Source organism: Trichechus manatus, unplaced genomic scaffold (genome assembly GCF_000243295.1).
Source record: "Trichechus manatus latirostris isolate Lorelei unplaced genomic scaffold, TriManLat1.0 scaffold00497, whole genome shotgun sequence".
NCBI lineage: Eukaryota > Metazoa > Chordata > Mammalia > Sirenia > Trichechidae > Trichechus > Trichechus manatus.
This window is the reverse complement of record NW_004444433.1, coordinates 54586-65502: the sequence shown is the minus strand read 5'-3', so window position 1 is coordinate 65502 and position 10917 is coordinate 54586.

Below are 10917 nucleotides of genomic sequence, written 5' to 3'. Positions count from 1 at the left end.
AACCAGAATCTGTGCAGGAGGAAACCTGTGAGAGAAGGAAAACTCAAATATTTTCCACTAAAACAAGCAATAGAAAAGTGGTTGACTGCACCCCGGCAAATGCAGAAAACTTGCAAGACTCGTAAATATTTCAGTTCCCTCAAGTTCTGGCTGTCACAGGTTTCACTATACTTTATCCCTGGTGGCACAGTGGTTAAGCGTTTGGCTGATAACCAAAAGGTCAGCAGTTGCAATCCACCAGCCACTCCTTGGAAACTCTACAAGGCAGTTCTACTCTCTCCTGTAGGGTCACTATTAGTAGGAATCAACTCAACAGCAATGGGTTTGGTTTAGTTTTTGTAGTACAGTAAGTAACATTTCAGTTACAAAAAAAAACAGAAAAAAGCTATCTCTACCCGCATAGGTAGCCATGAGTGAAAAGTTATTCTACGGCAACTGGTTATATACTACTATGAAGTGAGTGTTTATTGCTGTTTTAAGATGAAAATGGAGAAAGCATGCATAACTAGCATAATGTAACAAAAGAAAGAAGCTACGGATAAAAGTATGTACATATATATGCATACGTATAGGCACATACCTACACATATTTACTTAAATTATAAAAGCAGCAATGGAAGAAGAAATTATAAAGTCATAGGTGGGGGAAAGAACACCTACAAAAAGGGAAAAATAATATGGAGAGGGATAGATACAGAAAGTAGACTTGCAAAGATACACTATTTTTATAGTCTTGGTTTGGGAATCATGAAAATATTTTACAATAAAAAGGTTATTTTTAAAAATAAAAAGCAAACTGAAAGAAATTAACTAAACTTTATATTGTGCTAGTACACCTCACAGAGAAAAACTCTTCCAAATGACTGTGAACTATAGTAGTTTAACTGTATATTTTAATATTATATGAATGAAGAACAAAAAGAGCAGCACAAAAAAATAAACATTTTTGTCAGAATCCATGTAGTGATAGTTTTGCAATTATTATCCTGAGATAGCTGTATATGCATTTTGGGGAATATAAATGAATTCTTATGCTGGTGTTATTATGAACTAGAACTTTTATTGAAGAGGAACATAAATGACAATTATAAGATCTATGGTATTAAGTAAAAGTTCTGTAGTCCTGAATTTGCAGTGAAAGTATTAAAATGTACTCATAAGGTATGTTCTTGTTTAAATTTATATCATGCACACATTTGTTTGCGTGTGTGTGTCTATACCTATACACATATGTGTGCATATTAATATTTCAATTAAAATATATTGATGGAGCTCTACTGATCAGTGACAAAACAATTTTAAAAAGTAATGATAATTTGTTAAAATCCAGAAAATAAGTTTCAGTCAAGAATCCATAATGTATTAAACACACACACACATAAAAACAAACAAAACAAACAAACAGAACTTCTCATTGGTCACACTTGGTCGGTACTAGGGAAACTGCAGTCGGTAAGACCTATGGCTAGCTACAGCTGCTAACCAAAAGGTCGGCAGTTCGAATCCACCAGCTGCTCCTTGGAAGCGCTATTGGGAAGTTTTACGCTGTCCTATAGGGTTGCTCTGAGTCAGGATCGACTTGATGGCAATGAGTTTGGTGTTTTTTTCAGGAAATCTGGTCATTTTTTTTAAAAAACTGGCAAATAATAGGAAAAAATCGAGATTTTTCAGCATTTAACAGATATACTTCAGATTGACCAATGTGTTGACAAGGGAATATTTCTACTTATAGATGTATCCCAGTTTTTAAATGAAGAAGAGATATCATAGAGTAGTATCATCTTGCAACCACTAATGAATTAATGATTCTAGACCACTGTCATCAATGATTCCTAAAATCACTAAAAGAGAAGTAGGAGATGCCTCATGATGAAAGTACTCAACACAAACTGTGATTTTTTTTTTTTTTGCCCAAAAACATTGAACCTAAACTTGACCTAAACCATAGATCTAACCTCTAATGTATGAGAAATACAAATAGGCATGTTAACTGGCAGCATGGGAATACAATCAGCAAAGTCAAACTAATAACAACAACAACTACAACAACAAAAGTGCAGAAAAAAATTTGTTCCCTTTCAACAAAGGTTTCTGGAAAAATTGCACATCCACATGCAAAAAATGGAATCTGGACACAGACTTTACATGTGTCATCAAAAAAAAAAAAAAAAGGATTATAACCCTAAATAGACCTAAATGTGAAACAAAATTATAAATCCTCTAGAAGAAACTTAAGCGTAAATGTAACATAAAAAGTTAAAGATATGCACACTGAAAATTACAAAACATCCTGAAAGAAATCAAAGACCTAAATAAATGGAAAGACATTCCATGTGAATGCATTTGAAGACTTAATATTGTCAAAATGGCAACACTTCCTGTATAAATCTACAAATTCAAGGCAATCTCCATCGAAATCCCAGCTACCGTTTCTGCATAAATTAAAAAGTTGGCGATAAAATTCATATGAATACGTATGGGGCCCAGAATAGCCAAAACAATCTTTACAAGGAAAAAAGTTGACACTCGCATTTTCAGGTTTCAAAATATACTACAGAGCTACAGTAATGAAAGCCGTGTGGTGTTAACACAAGGATAGAAAGATAAGTCAATGGAATAGGAAAAAGATCACAGAAATATACCCTTACAGTTATGGTAAATTGATTTTTACAAAGGGTGCCGAGACAGTTCAATGGAAAAGACTAAACTTTTCAACAAATTGTGTTCATATAACTGGACATTCACACACAAAAGAATAAATTTGGATCCCTAATGGCATATTCACAAATTAACTCAAAATGTATCATAGACATAGATGTAAGAGTTACACCTGTAAAATTCCTGGAAGAAACCATAGCAGTGAATCTTTACCTTGTATTTGGGAATGGTTTCTTAAGGAGACAAAAAAAATAAAATTGACAAAAAATAAAAATAAATAAATTACACTTCATCAAAATGAAAACATTTTGTACTACAAAGGATATCATCAAGAAGAAAAAAAAAAATCAGGGAGTGAAAGAAGCCAGATTACTAGGGTTTGAATAGTACTTCTACCACTTTTTGGCTGTGTGAACTTCGGCGATTTACTTAACTGTATTGTACCATAATATTTTCATATTTAAAGTGGTGATAATAGTAGCCTACCTCATCGATTTGTGTGAAGACTAAATGAACTAATATATGTAAAGTGCCTCACAATGTTACATTTGCAATAAACATTAGCTTTCAATACATCTCTTACTTTCAGTCAGCTTCTTGGCTCCCCCTTGGTACTCCCTCCATCACTGTCAGTCCTTCTAACACATATCTCAGCACATTACTCCATTACAGCTACCTCCAGAGTATAATACTAATCCCTACATGACCTTCACCAAATCCTCCTTTATATTTTTAAAGTATTTATTAAAGAAATATCATAACAGTATAAAATAAGCCTATTATCTGAAATAGGTAGATTTCAGTTCTACCTGACCCTCTCCCTAGATTTCTCTGCATGTAATTATTTCTGATAGCCTTATAATTTACATGTTCTGTAACTAAAATTCATGAATTACTAAAAAATATACTGAAATACCTTATCACACTTTACATTGGAGAGCTACAATATTCTACCTCTTCAGTGAGCTTAGGATAATGACCAAAAAACAAAATAATTTGCACAATGCTTGTAACCATAGTTTTGGCTAATTTACTCAGCTGCTGTGTAACATAAATTTATAGTGTAGGCAAACAATACTTTACCTACTGTTTTTTAAAATACATCTTATGTACACTTGGTGAATTCGTTAGTTTAGGTAATATTGAGTCATTATTGCAGTGAAAAGATGATGATACTTGCAGAAGCCTGACTTTGAGCCTATTGTTATAGAACTCACTGTCTAGTGGGAAGAATTTGCATTAAAAAATAGTTATACATATTTTATCTGGAGTTTAAAGTGAGGATTAGATTGTCAATTCATCCTCATAAGATTCAGAGATCTTATCCACTATCAAAAGTTATTGATAACTTCACGTATACAGGCAAATAAGAGGATCAAACAAGGTAAGGAGAAATCTGGACATTGAGGGTGACTTTCCACGTCCTTGCTTCCTACATCAGACATGCATTCTGTGACGCAGAAGAAAAAAGGTCACTAAGTGAGTTATACGGTTGTTACCACAAATATTAGAAAATATTTCGCTTATAAAACGTATCCAGTTATATGCCGACTAGTATAACATTTGCCACGGAGCCATGCTTCATATAGCCTTGGATTCTGGGTTTATTTTCTCTAAACAATTCCTAACATGAGCCATCCTATTAAGAATATGCAATAGATAAGTACTTTCTGCCTAGAAAATATAATTTAGTGTGTCGAGTCAGAAGTCCAGTTATCATGCTGACAAGGAGGTTAAACCAGCTGCCCTGCCTTATTTTCTTTAGCCGAGGGCATCCCCCTGATGAAACGAGTGAATAGATTATAGGCCAGCTGCTTTAACTCTGTTTTTCCATTATATGTTCTCATATAATATTAGAAAAGAATTATACTAAAAACTGTATTCTATAAAATTACTTATCTGCGGACTCAGATAAGGGACATGGGCACAGGTGCCACAGTAATTTTACACTTCAAGTGTGGTGTAGACATTCTTGTTAAACTATGCCACAGATTACTTACTCAGTTTTTAGTGTATCTTTTCTCTATTTGAGTCAATCTATGACCCTGAGGGAATAGTATATCATTTTGATCAAACGTATTCTAAGAAGTATTTGTTAAAAATAAAACTAAAAAAGAAAAGAAATGAATCTTCAAAAATTTTGCTGACCCGAAATGTTGGTAAATTAGGCATCAAGAGCACAATACTTTTTATGCCTTTATATTTTTGCTGTGTATTGTTTAATTGCAGAGTATTTTATTGTGATGGCACTCATTTCTGAGAGCACACTTACTTTTATAACTTCGTGTGATTGGAATACACTATATAAGTAAAACTTGACTTATTAGTTGAAATAGATGTTATGTGTGAGTATACCTAAATGTCACTTTACTAGTAAATTGTATTTTATATAATTCATAGGAATTTATCCCTGAAGACAAATCTCATGAACTTTCATTTGCACAAATCTTCTTTTTCAACTAACAATATAATAGGATATCACTTCTTTGCAGACTGCGCAATTTTGCATTGTGGAAACAGCAGTAACTAAAGATGCTGAAACCAGAAAGCTGAAACACATAAACAAGTGAAGTTATTAAGTGGAATATAAACGTAAAAATTTGCTAAGTCATGGATTCTTAAAGTTACTAAATGCAAATGGTGTTTTCTTCCTTATTTTATTCATTGTATATATAAGATAGGTTGTGATTGTATGTTTATAGTCTTTATTTCCTTTACTAACATTTGACTGCAGGGAATAATGCCTGAAAAAACATATGATCCCATATGCTTGAGGGAATAAAAAAGATCTGAATAAGAAAATGCATGATTATTAAAAACATGTATTTTCTTCCCCCTCCCTCATTTTTTAAATTGAGATAAAATTCACAATTTTAGACTGTATATTTCATTTTTACTCACAAAATTGGGTAACTATTATCACTGTCTAATTCCAGTATATTTCCTACCCCAGAAAGAAACCTACTACTTATTAGTATTCACATTCCTTTCTCACGTCTTTCTACCTCTGGATAACAACTGGTCTATTTTCTGTCTCCACGGATTTGACTATTCTGGACATTTAAAATAAATGGAATTAAACAATATGAAGCCTTTTGTGTATGATTTCTTTTTACTAAGATGATGATTTAAAGGTTCATCAGAAGCATACTGACCTCAGAGAATTATTTATGTAGTCACCACTAAGGAGGGCAAAATATCCACATTAGGGACACAAAGATGAATTTACAATAAATATGCCAGACCAGCAGGACGATGCTGAAAGTTTCTTCTATTAGATCACCCAGAGTAACTCTTATTTTTTGTTGTTGCTAGCAGAATGAAAATTACCAAGTAATGCATATATTTCTTATATGTTAATTAGGTTTTCAACAACTGTGGCTCATTAAAGTGATTTAAGGAAAATATTAATGTAAAAATAACAAACATATTGAACTGTAACCCACATTTAGACTTTTTGGTTACTAAATCTTTGAAGCATGTTTATTGACAATGTAAAAGAGAATTCTCCATATAATTCTCCTTTCTTTCAAGACTATTTCGTACATGTACCAAATGTGTAGAACTTAGCTAGTTTTTAATTATAACAGATAGTACTTAATTTTAATATATTTTATTTTGTAATACATGCTACCAAGAAAATAGTATACATGATTTCAAAAACATGATGATAAAGTTAGAAAATTTTAATTCATGACTATAGCAACATCAACACTGTGTTTATACCAAAGTTTGACTCTCTTTTTTTCCTGCATTGACATGTTTAATTGCCTTTATCTGTTCTCTTCATTTTCTACTATGAACACCTTCACAAACCAAAAGGCACACAAAATCAAATATGTGACAGGAATTCCCTACAGTGATAGCCAATATTGTTTTCCAACGAGCATATACCAGTGTGACCATGCTGATTATTTATACCTGGCATCCATTCAGAATGATGTGTGATAGTGCCATTGTGTTAATTTGGTTAGTTTTATATTTTCTCTATTCCCCTTTTCATTACAGGTCTGTGTGTGATAAAAATTATAGGATGCAAAAGGTATGAGTTTTCTGAACACATGTTTGGAACAATTGTACTTACTGCAGAGTTATGTAAGTTGAACTTAGGCAAAGAAACAATTCTCCAATCACCTTTCACATTCAATAATTCATTCATTCATTATTTGTTGGAACATTTATTATGAATCAATTACCCTGTAGGACTGCAGGAAGAGAAGACACAGTTCCTGTTTTTGTTAAGTTTGATTCATAGTGGGAGAGACAGTCATGAAAAAAAGAGGGCAATTCAGCTATGTGGTTACTATGATAGATGAATCCATAAAGGAGAGAAAAAGACATTGTGCAAAGAATGAAGAGGGATGGTTGCAGAAAGAGGTTTAAGAAGAGAAATCTAAATTAAAGTGTTCTTTGCCAAATAAAGAAGGGAAAGAAGGGCATTCTGCACAATGATAATACTCTTGACAAAAGTGCAAATTTGAAAGGACATGTATTTTTCAAGGAACATTATGTTGTTTCCTCTAATCTCAGCATAAGTTACCTGTACAAGGTGTGGCTAAATATTAACAAAACCAACAACATTAAGTACCTATTCTTTGTTTCAAAGAAATCTGAAATAATTCTTAAAGGCAATGGACGAAGTATTGAAAGAGTTTAAAAAATGAGTAACAGATTACGAAATGTAGAATATAAGAGAAATATTCAGGGTGTAATGTTTGATGGATGCTAATGTCGGGTTGCTATGAGTCAGAATTGACTCGATGGCAGCAGCAGTGAGCTAATATCAGAACAGAGGACAGATTAAAGGATTTTCAAGAAGCATAATCAGTAAAGATTGAGGTTTAATTGTATCAAATAAGTAATGGAAAGAAAAACGTTTATGGGAGTATCAAATTTTAGGTTTGAGTAAGTAGATAGGTGGTGGTAACACTATACAAAATAAGGAAGACAGAACAGTAAAATGTTTGGGGTTTTCAAGTTTAGTTTAAGATGTTAACTTTTCAATATCTTACTGAAATGTCGTGTAAGGTGTGGAACACATGGATCTGAAGCACCGGCAGAAAAGCAAACCTGAAGATACAGATTTGAAGACATCAGTGTTCACTCATGTTGGATCATGTGTCTGTGTGGTTGGTTACGGTGGCCCAGGATATCTGTGCAGGCTGTGGCAACCAACTCACGTGTCTAGTGAATTACGTTGAATGAAGGGGAGAAGTATACACAGAGGGGGAGTGGTGTGGACTGTGGTGAATTGGTGCACACATGCTCTGTTTACATGTGGTAATTTATTTCAGCTCTAGGCAATTAGGCAATTTTACCATACAGAAATGTGACTAAAGCACTGCCAGTGTGTTAAGTAAGCTGGAAATCAGAATTTTTGTGAGATATTTCCTGACTTATAAATGTGGACTCAGAAAACAAATAAGAAAAAAACTGTAGGCCGAAGAACACATGACTGAAGAACAAATAAACCTATGGAGAACTCATATTTAATAAACATATAGAACAGGGAGAACAGAATCAAAGAGGCCAGTGATAAATTAAGAACAAAAACAAGCAAAAAACTAGAAGTTTCCTTATTTTTCTTTATAATAGCTCATTTTTATGCAGTGGCTATACAACAATAGATCTAAAAGTGAAAAGAAATTTCTTGTGGCTCCATACCAATTGCCATGGAGTCAACTTCAACTCATGGTGACTCCATGTCTGAATCAGAAGTGGAGCACCAGGCCTTTCTTTCAAGGCACCTCTGGATGAACTCAAACCATAAAACCCTGTTAGCAGCTGAGCACATTGACCATTTGCACCACCTAGGGACCTCTGTAGCTCTATAGGCAGCCATTTCCTGAAAAAAATTTGATATTTTCTTATCTCGGAACTGAAGACGTCCATGGAAACTGAGGAGAAAAGCTGTGGGTTAAAGAATATTAAAGAATGTTAAAGACTTGGTATATCAAGTGTTTAGAAATAAAGTTTTTGAACTTTCACTACATACTGATTCTGTTATAATTTAACATTGGAGGGGAAAAAAATGTGTGCTATCAGCAAATAGCTCAACATTATGTTTTTTTCCCCCAATATTATTCAATTGTCAAGGGATAGGAATGAAGAAGAAAGATGGTTGAAGAATTCAGCATAAATGATTTTTCATAAGCATGTGTACCAGAAATATAAAGAGGCAAGGGGATTGAGAGCATCAGGGAAAGAGTATTTGAGGTGATGAACTGTTAGATCTAAGACAGAAAGTATAAATCCAGAAGGGTGCTTACTCTCTGTAACCGACAAATTAAGATTCTACCTCACTATTAAGAATTAATGGTTAATTTGTACCAATTAGATGAAGTTATTTGAAGTAATATTATTTTTCTGATAGTATAGAAGATATAGATAATATAAAAAATAAAAATCACCCTTAGTTTACCACACTGAAATAAAATCAGTTAATGTTTTGGTGTATTTCATTCCAATTTATGTAAATGTACATGTGTGGCTATGTCACTATGTGTGAGGAGGTCTGTGAGTAGACAGATGATAGATAGATAGATAATGGATTCATGTGCAAATATATTTATAGGTGTAAATTTATTTCATTCTTTTTTATACTTCTCTTTAAGCCAATATTTTATCCTGAATATTCTCAAAATAATGAACATTTCTTTAAAAACTTGCTGTATAAGTTATGGAATATTATTTGTAAATATGAGCCATAATTTATGTTACAATCCAATTATTTTATAATATTAATCTTTATAAATAACATTTTAAGGATTTCTTTAATTTGTATCTTACACTCATCAATGATTTTATCTTTGACTTTTGATTAGATAATTGGAAGTAGGATTATTGAATCAAATACTTTCAACACTTTCAGGGTCCTGTTAGCTACTTCAAGATACTTTTTGCAGATTGGAGTTTTGTGGTTGGAAACAGAAAGTTTAACCCTATCTTGACAAACTTCCAGTAGGGCAGACTTGAATACTCACATTTTACCAATTTTCAATTTCTTCTAGGACTTACTCTCTTCTATTAAAATTGGATTTTCTCCCACTTCTATTGCCTTATTCTTCAACTTTTTGAGATAATAAAATAATGCTCATTCATGAAACTTTAAACAATTGTATTTAAATATTCATTTAGATTTTGTTTTAGTTTCTTTTTTCTTAATACACTGTAAACTCTTAAAGGACAAGAATATATGCATATTATTTGTGTTTTTATTCTAGCATCTATCACATGATCTGAAACATAGTATAATATTAATATTTATTTGTTCAGTGAAAGAACGGGAAAAGAATAAGGAAAGAAATAAAACATTTTAAAAATGAAAATAAAGAAAAGAATAAACAAAATAGAAATCTTCATCTCTATAGTTTTTTATTTCTGATGTCTATTGTTTACTCTGATTATTGTGACACTGTAAATCATCCCGTACTTTATACCCAATTGTTATTAGGAGTAGCAATATGCAATGTGTTGTCAAAATTTTACTAATGGTGAAAAATAGGGTGATGAAATGGAGATAATCTGGAAACTCTCCTACTATAATTTGCCTATAAAAGCCTAATTTAAAAAAAAAATGAGCCTTCAATAAAGGGAAAGCTCCCAATGAACTGAAATCCAGAGTGTTACGCATGTGTGCTGCACCTCTGGGGCAGTGTGGACCTCACTATGGTTTAGATTTAGGTTTCCACACCCATGTAAAATCAGGCAATAAGGCTATAAACAAGTGTCAAAAAACTGTAGCACACTGGCAAAATCTGGCCCACCTCTTTTGTATAGCCCATGAGCTAATAATGGTTTTTACAATTTTAAAAGATTAAAGAAAAAAAAAAAGGTGACTTAGACCATAAGTGAACCACACACAAAGCCTAAAATATATACTATCTAGTACTTTATAGAAAAATAAAATACCCACTGAATGTGATCAACAGACATTTAGATATTTTAGAAATAAAAGTTAATTCCATTTATAGGAATAAAAAAAATCAAATATTCAGTGCACAATAGTCAGATATTTCATAATACCTGACAATAAATTAAAAAAAAAAAAAAAAAAACACAAGTATGCAAAGACACAATAAAACACATCTTATGAGGGTAAAAAAATCAACCAATTGATGAAACAAGCCTGGGAATGACATAGATGATTCAATTGTTAGAAAATGAGATTAAAATAGTTATCATAACTATATTCCATATGTTCAAGAAACTAGAGGAAAAAACAAGCATTCTAAAAAGAGAGGAAAAGTATTTAAAAAA